The sequence below is a fragment of the Lathyrus oleraceus genome, chromosome 2 (genome assembly GCF_024323335.1).
Source record: "Lathyrus oleraceus cultivar Zhongwan6 chromosome 2, CAAS_Psat_ZW6_1.0, whole genome shotgun sequence".
Lineage (NCBI taxonomy): Eukaryota > Viridiplantae > Streptophyta > Magnoliopsida > Fabales > Fabaceae > Lathyrus > Lathyrus oleraceus.
This window is the reverse complement of record NC_066580.1, coordinates 187,428,961-187,442,711: the sequence shown is the minus strand read 5'-3', so window position 1 is coordinate 187,442,711 and position 13,751 is coordinate 187,428,961.

The window sequence follows — 13,751 nt, the reverse complement described above, 5'->3', positions numbered from 1 at the left end:
GTTGAAGTCTAGAGCTAATTATGCTTGGAAAGTCATTTTCTATGTTGAAACATTATAGGTCATTTTGTCTAAACCCTAATTTGAAAGTCAACTTCCCAAGGTCATAACTTGCTCAATTTTTATGATATGAAAGATTTCCAAGTTGAATAATAAAATTCAAGATGTTTAATTCAACTTTTATGTTTTAAGTGAGAGATAAAACAACTTTTATGAGCATGTGATATGAGGATATATTATAGGTCATTTTGGACAAATACCATTGAACAAGTGATTTTCCTCAACTTCAAAAATGCATAACTCTCTCATTATAAATCCAAATGATATCAAATTGGTGACCATTTTGAATTTCTTTGAAAGATATAAAACATTGATGAATACACTTTTCTCATTTAAAGCTCACATAAAAAGTTTAGTAAGGTGGAACATTGAGGTATATGGCTTGACACTTAGAAAAATTTTCAACATGTTGAAATTTCCAAACTTCCACCTCAAAACTCACCTTGATCCATGTTCCAAATATAAAAGTGTTAAACATAAGAGTTGTTCCTATTGATCTAAGATTTCTAAAGAGTCCTATTTCATTCATTTTGGACAAGGATTTCTAGGGTTGTGCATGGTTTTAACATGCCTGCATCAAGTGGAAAAATTAAAAGTGCAAATGACCATTTCACATTGCCTTGCCATTCAAGCTTCATTTCAATCTCATTTCAGATGCATTTGGACCTAATTGGATTGCTTCATGGGCCTGTACACGCCCATGTAAGCAATGGCATGACATTGCCAAATTTGGAAGAAACTTGAAGTGTGCAAATAACATTCCCAATTGCTATAAATACAAGCCCTCTGACCTCATTTGAAAGGATCCTGGCATGCCAGCTTTTCCCCTGGTCTTCAAACCCTCACAATTCAAAGGAAAACCTGAGAATTTTCATTTGAAATTTGAGTTTGAATCTCACTGTCTGGAGATTAAAAAACTCCAGGATCCAAAGCTTTGTTCAATATCTAAACCACTTCTGCAAGCTCCTTGAGTGTGATCAAGCAAGGATTGAAGCAAGCAAGATCAAGTTCTGCACAACATTAAAGGTATTTTCCAAAAAATGTCTTCTCTACGATTCTAACTCAATTCTCATCTATTCTCTTGGGTCTTTGGTTGTCTGATGTCCTACCAATGTAGGCGAGAAGATTAAGTTGCTTTGAGGTCAAATCGAAGGAACTCAGTTGACACGCCTCAAAATTCAACTCCTCATATCTTTCTATATATGTGGAGTTAGTTAAAATTGAGGTCAGATTCGTGCTCTACGCCATTTTTTTTTCAAATCATGTCCTCCTTTTTCATTTATGTGATGGTGATGACTGAACCAGTCTGGTGAGGCTCGCCTGAGAAGGTGACCAGAGGTTTAGCACCGGTGATGTGCTGGATAGGTTCAGAGCCATTGATCTTGTTCAAAATGTTTTAATCTCACGCGTTGCTTGTAATTACCACTTGTGTTACACGTTGACTAATGATTATGGTGTAAAGCATGCTGATGCCCACTTGATTTGGCACCTCAATTAATGAGGGAGATCAAGTGGTCAACATTTTTTCTTCATATTTGAATTTCATTTTATTTGTTTTATTTTTATTAATTCATATTAATTTTAATATTGATCCAAAAAATATGAGAGTTTCACCAAAAAAATTTAAATAAAATCCTCTTTCATATTTTGAATTAAAATTATTGTTTGGATATATTATTAATATTTTTCATGATTTAATTGAATTTGTGATTATTTTTAATTATTTAAAACTACTTTTAAGTCTCTAAAAATTATGAAATTTTTTCTCCAAGGTCCTTTGACCTTGCTTGACCTATGGTAAATCTTATGGTCATTTCTTTGGTGTTTTGATGAGGTTTTAGGAATTTGACAAACCATATTTAATTTAATGCTTATTTTTAGTATGTTTAAATTGAATAAATGCCAAATAATTGTGTTGAGCCATTTTGATTGTTTGTATGAGTTTGACTTGTGCTGTTTGGCCTTGGTCAAAGTTGATTTGACTTTGCTAGGTTAAGATCATTGGATTTAGGGGATTGATGGAATGTACATTCCATCTCCCAAAATGAATGAATGATCCTAATTTTGTATAAGTCCTCCTTTGTCCAATTTGAGTTGTATCCATTTCCCCTCCCTCTTCATCTCATTCCCCTTCTTTATACATTCATGTTATGATTCTATGATATCTCTACATCCTAAGGCTAGTTGATTGTAAAATCAACATAAGTATGGATGAGATTAGGCCATCACTTTTGCATATTATTTTTGTGTGTGGTATGTTTCATGAGCATAGTCCATTATAATATGTCTCTAACATGCATTAAAACCAAAATTTTATTGCTCGGCCTCAAATAGTTGTGACTTCTGCAAATGTCCAAGTATGATTGCTTAACATAGCGCTAAATTTTTGACACAAAAGGCATAACATTCTAGTTAGTGAGATTGTAAGTCTCCCCTCTTTCATGGTATTGTGTGGAAACTTGGCCTTTTTTCCTTCGTTTGGAAAATGTCTTGGTTCAAGGATTCATGCTTGTGATAAGTGGGTTAAGTATTCTCCAAAGAATGACTTAAAACAAAAAATAAAAAGCAATACTAACTTCTAACTCATTAAGAACTAACATTTACTTTCAAGTTATTTACTTTAATGCACTTTATTTTTAAGCCCTATTCATTTGCCATTATTCATACCATTCTAATTGTTTATGTTAATGTCATTTTCACTTTGTCCATTTGGACCATATTTTGTGATATATTTTGCTTGTGTAGATTGTGTTTGTTTCTGTGGTCTTTGTCCATTAATGTACATAATAAGAACAAAAACCCTAAAAAAACATCTTGTGTGGACTGTTGGTTTGATTTGAGACAACTTGAGTTAGAATTTAGGTAACACTCCCTATGCAAAGGACTTCGGCAATGCCAACTTTCATGTAACCAAGTGCTTGAAATCTGAAACTTCATCTAATACATCCTTGAAATATCCATTTGAGCTCATCTACAACATGATCATTATGAAGCTGTTATTTTGAACCTGTGAGTTATGGCATTATGGAATTCATCTTCTACATGGGAAAATTTGAAGAAGATCATAGAATGGCTAAGCTTGGATGTGGCTATATTTATTTGATGTCTTGCTCTTCAAGTTAATATTGTGTGCCTTGTTTGTTGCTTGATTCTAATGTCCAAGGGAATTTGGGTTTCTATATGACATTCTTGTCTATTGGACTGCAGCCCATTGGTCAGATCTTTTCAACTCTTAACTTTTAAATTTATGCTTAAGATTAATCTCTTAATCTCCTCCCCATCTCTTTAATTTCAAAATCTCTCCCTCCTTTTAAAAACTTCTTTGTTTGTACTTGTTTTTTTTAAAACTTGGACCATTTTGCAAACTAGAAACTTTGGCCTTATGCAATTCCATTTTAAACTTCTTTTCTTAAATAAACATGTAAATAAACTTAACTATACTTGACTTAATATTTTTAAAAGGCAAAAAGAACTAACTCATTCAAACCATTTTCTAGGCTTTTGTGCCTTTCAAACCTAATTTTTGTTAAAAGCAATGCATCCACTTTGAAATTTGTATCACGAACTACGAGGTTTTGATCCCTCATTTTTATGTTGGTACGTAGGCACAAGTCCAAAGGTCTTGTCAAACACAAAAATATAATTAATGAATTCTTTTATCATCCCCCCATTCTATTTGCTTGCTAACATCATTTATACAAAATACATATGCACACAAGAAAGGGCTCCCTAGGAGTACCTAGGACACTTTGGGTGCTAACACCTTCCCTCTGTGTAACCAACCCCCTTACCTGTAATAGCTGGAATTTTATTAGTTTTAATTTGAAAACTTCTTATTTTTGGGGTTTGTTCGTACGTTTCCTTTTTCCCTTCGAAATAATAAAAGCGCGGTGGCGACTCTTGTTATTTTATGTCTTGCTTATTCATAGCTTGATGATGATGAATTTACCGCTACAATTTTCAGTACTTCGAAACGCGTTATTCCCATTGTGATGTTTGCAATTTATGTCTTAAAGTTCCTTGGAAAAGAATAATAATAACAATCACATTTGCATTTTCATATCATGCATCATGTTGCATCTTGGTCTAACTTTGAGTAAGTTTTCCATGGGTTTTATTTATTTCTTGGACTTCATCCAGATAAGTTGTCTCACCGATACAATACTCGAGCTAACCAGTTGAAGAAGATGGATCCTCTAGAGCAAGGGAATAGTGAACTCCGTGAAGAGGTGACTACTTTGAAGGATAATTATGAGAGGCTTATTGCCATGATGGAAACTTTGGTGGCTACTCAACATCATCAACCTCCTCCTCCTCATACTCTGCTTCAAAGGACTATGATTTCTGAAATTGTCTCTATGCCCATATCTGTGGCTCCATTCAGTTCTCTGAAGCACCATGTTCCTTCTGGTTTCCCTTGGGGCATACCTCCAAACTTCGTACCTGAAGGGTATGAACCTACTATTGAAGTTCTTATAACTCAACCTGCTATGTCAGTACCACCTCCCGTGGTTCATGTTGCGCCCTATGTCGAAGAACCTATTTTTCATGATGATCAGACTGAAACTGTTGGCGTCTACGTAAGAATGGACGTGTTTTAAGATCAGTTTCAAGCTATGCAGAAAACGATCCAAGCTTTGAAGGGGAAGAACTGTTTGGGAAGAATGCTCATGATCTATGTTTAGTTCCTAATGTGAAGACTTCGCATAAGTTTAAGGTATCGGATTTCCATAAGTATAAGGGAAAATCTTGTCCTTTGAGTCATTTGGTGATGTACGCTCGTAAGATTTCGACTCATACTGACAACCATCAATTGTTGATCCACAACTTTCAAGACAGTTTGACTGGTGCTGCTTTGAAGTAGTACATGGGACTCGATAGCACTCATATCTGAACTTTCAATGACCTAGGTGAGGCGTTCGTTCGTCAGTACTAGTATAATGTCGAAATGGCACCGGACAGAGATCAACTTCGTACTATGTCCCAAAAGGATAAAGAATCTTTCAAGGAATGTGCATAGAGATGGCGCGATATTGTTGCACAGGTTAGTCCTTCGTTGGAAGAGAAGGAGATGACAATGTTTTTTTTGAAGACGTTGAGTCCATTTTACTATGACCGGGTGATGGCAAGCGCTCCTAGTGATTTTACTGAGATGGTAAATATGGGTTTGGGATTAGAAGAAGGTGTCTGTGAGGGACAATTGAAAGAAGGTATCTGTGAGGGACGATTGAAAGAAGGTGGTTCATCTCACAATTCCAAAAAGTATGTGAATGGGTTACCCAAGAAGAAGGAACATGATGCTATGATGCTAATGCTATCTCACAGGAGAAACATAGGATACTTCCGAGGAACAGTCAACGTCATCAGCATGTGGCGTCAGTAACTCCAGTTATTAATTCTAATCTGGTTGTTCAAGTAGCACCAAGTTATCAACCATGTTTTCAACAACGTACCCATCAACATAACAACAGAACCATGTCCAAAGGCCAACATAATTTGATCCAATTTCGATGTCCTATACAGAATTATTTCCTGATTTAATATAAAGGAATTTGGTCCAAACAAGAACTCCACCAACTATTCCGAAAGAGCTCCCGTGGTGGTATAAACCTGATCATCATTGTGTATTCCACCAAGGAGCACCCAGTCATGATATTGAAAATTGTTTCACTTTGAAAGATGAGGTGAGAAGGTTAATGCAAAGTGGTATTTTGTGTTTTGAAGACTGTAGTCCTAATGTAAGAGCTAATTCGTTGCCCAAACATGGTGGTGCAACTGTGAATATGGTCAAAGGATGTCCTGGAAAATACCGAGTTTTTGATGTCAATCTAATCAGAAGATCCTTGGTCGAGATGCACGCAAATTTGTGCAAGTTGAGCTATTATGAGCATGACCATGCTTCTTGCCATATTTGTTCCAGAGATCCCCGAGGGTGTGCTGTAGTGAAAAGAGACTTACAAGAAATGCTGGATCAAAATCTTATTCAAATTACAAGGGACACAGATGAAGATGAGCATGAGATGAATGTCATAGTTCCCCGTTTTAATCTCCCAACACCAATTGTGATTGCACATAATGGTCAGAAGTTTGTTGTTTCTCCGTTGGTCATTCATTTGGTGGGTCATACGCCTTACGAGTCTGATAATATTGTTCCTTACAAGTATAGCGCTGCCATGGTGGAAGACGGTAAAGAGGTGCTTATTCCTGCTTTTTCGTCAATTGTGAACATTTCCGATGTAAGTGGTGTGACCCATAGTGGTCGAATATTTTCTGTTGCAGCTCCTAAGAGAACTAAAGATGTTGTGATAGAGAAACCAACTCAAGAGAAAACTCTTGTTATGCAAATCGGCCAATCCAGTAGTGTGAATTAAAGTTCTGATCAAGATGAAGTGTTGAAATTGATTAAGAAGAGTGATTTCAATGTGGTGGACCAGTTGTTGCACACTCCATCCAAGATATTCATGTTATCTTTACTAATGAGTTCAGAAGCTCACCATGAGGCTTTACAGAAGGTCCTGAAGCAATCCTATGTGGACCATGATGTAACGATTGATCAATTTGATGTCATTGTGGCCAATATTACCGCATGTAACAATCTGAGCTTCAGTGATGAAGAGTTTCCCGAGCAGGGGAAGAACCACAATTTGGCTTTGCATATCTCTATAAATTGTCAGGAAAATGCCATGTCCAATGTATTGGTGGACACTAGTTTTTCTTTGAATTTTTTGCCTAAGACCACACTGTCCAAGATTTCTTATCAAGGTTCTCTGATGAGATTCAATGGGGTTATTGTGAAGGCCTTTGATGGCTCAAGGAAGACTGTAATTGGGAAGGTTGATCTCCCAATGAAGTTAGGTTTGTGCTTATTTCAAATTACTTCCAGAAATCCTTTGACAACATCAAGGAGTATCTGCTTAAACCTCCTATCTTGTCTCCTCTAGTGGAAGGAAGACTGCTGATTATGTATTTGATTGTGTTATAAGAGTTCAAGGGTTGTGTGCTTGGACAACAAGATGAAACCGGTAGAAAGGATCATTCCATCTACTATCTGAGTAAGAAGTTTACAAACTGTGAGTCTCGGTACTCCATGCTTGAAAAAACTCGTTGTGCTCTAGCATGGGCGGCCAAACATTTATGCTAGTATGTGATCAATCATACCACTTGGTTGATATCTAAAATGGATCCAATCAAGTATATTTTTGAAAAGCCTGATTTGATTGGAAGGATAGCTCGTTGGCAGATGTTATTGTCTAAATATGATACTGAGTACCATACTCAAAAGGCGGTTAAAGGAAGTATTCTTATGGATCATTTGGCCCACCAATCGATCGATGATTATTAATCCATCAGGTTTGACTTCCATGATGAAGACATTATGTACTTAAAATATAAAGACTATGACGAGGCATTTCCTGAAGAAGGACCAGTGCCTGGATCCCTGTGGGGTTTAGTGTTTGATGGAGCTGTTAATGTTGGGGCAATCATTATTACTCCTCATGGTTCTCATATCCTTTTCACTAAAAGATTGATGTTTGATTGTACGAATAATATGGAAGAATATGAAGCTTGTACCATGGGTCTTGAAGAGGCCATTGATTTGAGTATTAAAATCCTTAATGTGTATCGAGATTCAACTTGGTGGTTAATCAAATTAAAGGAGAATGGGAGACTCGTCATCATGGCCTGATTCCTTATAAAGATTATGTAAGGAGGTTGTCATCTTTCTTCAATAAAATAGAGTTTCATGATATACCTCGTGAAGAGAATGAGATGGTGGATGCTTTGGCTACTTTGTCTTCTATGAATAAAGTAAATCGTTGGAATGACACGCCCAATATTTGAATTATGCGCCTTAATAGGTCGGCTCATGTATTTTCAGCAGAAGAAGTTACAAATGAAAAGCCTTGTTATCATGATATTAAGTGTTTCCTTCAGAATTAGAAGTACTCGTTTAGGGCATCGAACAAAGATAAAAAGACTTCGAGAAGAGTGGATGGAAATTTCTTTTTGAATGAGGATGTGTTATATAATAGAAACTTTGACATCGTCTTGCTCAGATGCATGGATAGACACGAAGCAGACATGTTAATGCAAGAAGTTCATGAAAGATCCTTTGGTACTCATGCCAATGGACATGCAATAGCTAAAAATATGTTAATGGAAGGTTAGTATTGGCTGACAATGGAATCTGATTATTGTAAATATGTGAAGAAGTGTCATAAATGTCAGATTTATGGTGATAAGATTCATGTGCCTCCGAAACTTCTCATGTTATTTCATCTCCCTGGCATTTCTCTATGTGGGGTATCAATATGATTTGTATGATTGAACCCAAAGGTTAAAACCAACATCGTTTCATCCTGGTAGCTATTGATTACTTCATCAAATGGGTTAAAGGAACTGTAGAGGGGTATTCGTTACCTTTAGATTTATTGACTAAATCAAAAGTAAACCATACAAGTCGAGTCTCCACAACACTTCTACTTATCCAGAGGAAAGGTTAGAAAGCGAACAAAAACCGAGAAGTTTTATTGAATCAAAAACTAATAAAAAAGTCAGAGATCGGGGTAGGGGGTTAGTTATGCAATGGGAAGGTTTTAAGCACCCAAAACATCCTAGGTACTCTTAGGGAGCCCTTTTCACACTTGTTGTAAGGTTGGTATTTTGTGAAAATTATTTGTGCAAACATGATTGGAGAGATGAGAGAAGAATATACAAGTTATTTACAAATTTTGTGTTTGAATGGATAAACCCACTGCCTACGTACCATCTTTAAAAAAATTAGGATCAAAATAAGTTGGTGAATTGATTTGATCAAAAGCCTTAAGGTCTTTTGTGATCAAAGGGAGAAAACTCAACCTAAACAAACAATCCACCATGTGAGGAAGGCTTTAACATGCTAGTGAGGGGTTAACCCTATAATAAGCATGGAAGGCTTATAATCCAACACTAAGGATGTAGGTGAGTATTACATCTACCTCAAGGATAACTCAAACCTAATAGTTAAAGGTTATGAAAAGTTTTGATTAGAAAGTGGCCATTGAAACCACAAAAACATTTGAATGAGTTATATTTACCAATGAAAAGTATTTATAAAATATGGTCAAAATTGACTTAAAGATTCAATTCAAAATAAGTGTTATGAAAAGAAAGTTTGAAAATTAAAAGCATAATGCTTAGGTTTCTAATGTTTGAAAACAAGTGTTAATGTTTGCACAAAAGTTTTGACTTGGGTTAGAGTGGAGGGAAGAAGAAGAATGGCTAAAGTCCTAATCATACAAGAGATGAAGGAGAAGAAATAAGACCAAAAATGGAGTTCCTCTCTTAATATCATATTGATGATCCAAGTAGCTCCCATCCTTTGGAATATGCAAGCAAATAAGTGTATACTCAAGCAATCAATTAATCAAGCAAAGCTCTTAGGATTCTTCCAATGGCTCTTGTATCTCTCTTTTTAGAAGCTCATGACAATGGTTCTTCAATTTGGCTCAAATAGGAATCCCCTAGCACAAAAGCACACACATTAAAAAGGTTCCATGAAGTAAATCAAGAATGGACAAGGGTGAGTTTAGAGGATGTCCTAGAATCTAAGTCCATTTGTCCATTTTTTTCATTTTTGGTCCACATCAATCAAAACAAAAGCACAAGCACAATAATATATACACAATTATGTGCTCAAGTGAGCAAAAGGCAAATTGCATTAACATAAACATGTGCTCAAAGGAGCAAAGGGCAAAAGCAAATGAATAATATGTACAAGAATAGTAAATTGCATAAATGTAAAGTGCAAGAATTAAATGTTAATGGTTAATGGTTAGTGTTAGAGTTAGTGTGCCATAAGGCAATTTAGCGCTATGTTAAGCAATCATAATTGGACTTATGTAGAATTCACAACTATCTGAGGCCGGTCAATAATAATGTAGGCAACAACACAAGTTAGAGATTTTGATTAGTGAATCAAACTCTTACAACATGCCATGCCAAAAAGAAGATGAGAAATTATCTTGTATTGATTTAGCTTCTTTGCTTGATTAGGAAGCAACCTATCCTTAATACAAAGCAATTCACTTGATCCATGATCAAGATGAATTAGATTTGAATCAAGGAAGGTTAAACCTCCCATGTATCAAGGCTAACCACCAATCTTTAACTCATTGATCAAAAAAGAAAAAGAAGAAGAAGAAGAAGATGAATATTAAAGTGCATTAATGGAAATGGAATGAAATAATCAACAAGCATTGACCAAAGATAGAGAAGATCAAGGTCAAACAATAGTAAACAGAAGCAAGATGAAGATTAGAAGTCAAGAAACAAATAAAATATTTTTGGTATTTTTAAAAAGTAAAATAATACTTGAATTAAAATAATAAAGAAAGATCAAACTTCATACTCACTTTAAATCGACTTTGAAAAGTCCAAGTGAATTATCCTAAGTTCAACAAGGTCAAACAAAGATTGACAAAAAATTTCAGCATTTTTAGAAGTCCAAGTGAAACTATTTTTAAAATCTCAAATAAATCTCAAATCAATTAGTAAATTGATGAGAATATTTTTCATAGATTTATCGTCTTTCAAAGAGATTGGAAAAATATTTTTGTATTTTTTGAATATCAAAAACTATTTTAAATGCATTAAAATAACCAGAAAAGAGAAAATTCCTAAAAATATCAAATGATAAAATAAAAAATATTAAAAATCATTTTTAGAAACTAGAAACTAAAAGAAGAATAATGCAATTGGCCTCACATTTTTTGGACCAATAATAAAGGAGATATGATTTTTTGAAATGAAATGGAATTAAAGAAATAAAAAGAAAATTAAAATCAGAAATTAAAGTGTCAAAAAAACGTGGAGCGTTGGATGCAAAGCTCATTAATTGAGATGGCAAATCCTTTGGACCACACGCGTGCATCCACCATGCGCTTCAGTCAACGCATCACACCTTGCCATTAAATAAGTCATATCATGGAACGGCTATGATTAGATCTGGAAAATAAAACGCACGACCAAGATTCAATCTGGAGACCAGACGGCGGTGTGCACCACCGTCTTCTCCGGCCAACCTCCGGCGACAGCCAAAATTGCAGAGAATAAAATATTCACCAAAAGCCGCGATCCAGGTACCAAATGAAAGCTGGGGTGATGTACATCACCCTTGTACCAACCAATTCAGCTCTAGGTTTTCATTGAAAGAGGAATCAGATCTTGAACTTTGTGGTGTTGAATTGAAACTTGTTGGATTTTGAAAATTCAAAGCTCAAAATGATTGCCTCTATGGAGAGGACTTCAGACAACACAACAACAACAAGAAACAAGCAATATACAAAGAGATTCGAAGAAAATAAAATCTGTAGTGAACCTATGAATTGAAGAGCTTGAGAGCACGATCTCTTGATGCTTAAGCTTGCAGTGTGTTCTATGGATCAAGGTGAGCAAGGCTTAGGAACTTTAGATCTAAAAATCAATCAAGGAAATTGAAGTTTAGATCTGAAAAATTTGAGAAAAAATGGTGAGTTCCTTTGAGTATGGTTGAGGAATGAATCGTGCAGCATGTAAGGCGCCTTCAGACTGTTGAAATGAGAGGCATAAGGCACTTATTTATAGCAAAGGAATGGTTGAGTGCATGAACAAAGCATTGCATGGATGGAAAAGGCCTCCATGCATGGGCCTGTACAAGCGCATGGAGGGCCCAATTCCACTTGGATTTGCAAGCTTAACATCAACAGATGTAATTTGGACGTGCAGATGGTGTGAAATCAAATCATGCAATGCATTTTTAAATGGTTTCCAAAATTGTACCAATATGTTCATCTCTTCGAAAATGGAATTTCCATACTTGTAACATAACCTTATGGGTAATGGTTGGAAATATTTTTGCATGAGGATCATTTGTTATGTTGACCAAAACTTCATTTCACATTTGGAAATTGGTGAAAAATGATCATGAAGTGTAGGGTGCAAAACATGTACATGTGAGAATTTCAAAAAATGGCCAAACTTTAAGCCCTTCTGTTTCAATGATTCAAGCTCCATATGGAAACACCTTTAACAACAAAGTTGTAGATCTTTTCAAGACAATCAATTTGGACTTAAATTTTGCATCATTTGGATTTTTGATGAAGAAGTTATGGGCACTTGAAGTTGGACTTTTTCACATTTCAATGCTTTTGGTCCAAAGTGACCTATAATATTTTGCATTATCACATGTATTTCTTTTAGGATTTTGTTCAACATAACAATTGAATTAGACATATTAAACTTTCCAATTCATTTGATCCCACCTCAAAATCATGAAAAATGAATGAGTTATGTCCTTGGGAAGTTGACCCAAAATTAGGGTTTCAATCAAAATGACCTATAATGTCTTGAAATGGATGATGACCTTCCAAGCTTCAAATAAATTTTGATGAAAATGAAAGTTGTTCATATGTTTCTTAAGAACATTTTTTCTCTTGGGGTCATCTTCATCTGACAAACACATTAAACATTAGGTCTCAATGTACTTCAAAATAGTCAGATGAATTGACTGATCAACTTCTCAAGTCCAAACCTCAAATCTTGATGAATTGATTAATGAGGGAACTCAAATAAGTTCAAGTATTCATGAAATGATTAATTAAAGAACTTCCCTTGATTGCATTTGATCATGGGTTGAGGTTGCTTCATGAGCAAGGCACAATTGATGAACAGGTGAATTAGGGTTTCCTTGGGAAACAAGCCTCAAACCCCTTGGTTTGCTTTGATCAAAATGATGAATTGAGATACTTGGGAGGAATATTTGATGTATGATAGCTTTGGGAACCATTGTCATGCTTTCTTTCATCTTCAATTAGCCATATCCATGAGCATAGAATCTCCTAGAAGCTTTGAATCTTGTGACTGCTCAAGCTACAAACAAAAGATGTTAGTAACATATATTTGTGCTTTTGGTTAGTAAAAAATGAGGAAAGTAATAATATATAATTCAAGCATGCTTGGTGATCTCAAACCAACTCACAAGAGATCCCACCCAAAGGTAAGAGCCAAGATTCTTATGATCCTTGAGGCAAGATGCAAATGCAGTGTTATGATGCCATGAGGGATCTTAGGGTCAAAATTAAGGTCTTACAGATGCCCCTATTTAAGGTCATTCTAGCCAGAGAAGTGAAGGTTAAAATCTTCGTCTCGACGAGGTAGAATGGGCTTAAATAATAACAAAGAGACGAATTTTGGTCCCTAAGAGACCTCATGATGCAAATGTATGTATGCAAAAGGTAATACTTTGTAGGGGATATGTGTCCACAAAGAATAAAAGAAATCAGAAGAAACTGAAAATCCATATGAGTAATACACTCATAAATGGGACAGAGACTCTGGGGACTCTAATGGGGATAATAAAGGGAATAAAATGCGTGAGCATGTCACGACTTAAGACTTGCTGAGAGACACGAGGGGGAATTCCATGAAAATAAATCAATGGAAAGACTCGAGCTGACTCAAAGATGCATGTATTGGGGAATATGCCAATACAGCAAGAACTATCCCTAAAGGATACTTCGGATGAAAATCCGGACTCAGATGGGGATAATCCACTAAGGGACTTCGCTGGGGAACTTCCAAAGAGGGTTCATCTGAGGAAACAACAGAATGAGGTATTACCGGTTATTGGGTAATAAGCTTAAAGAGACATGTGATCAAACCACCAGTATGAGGGT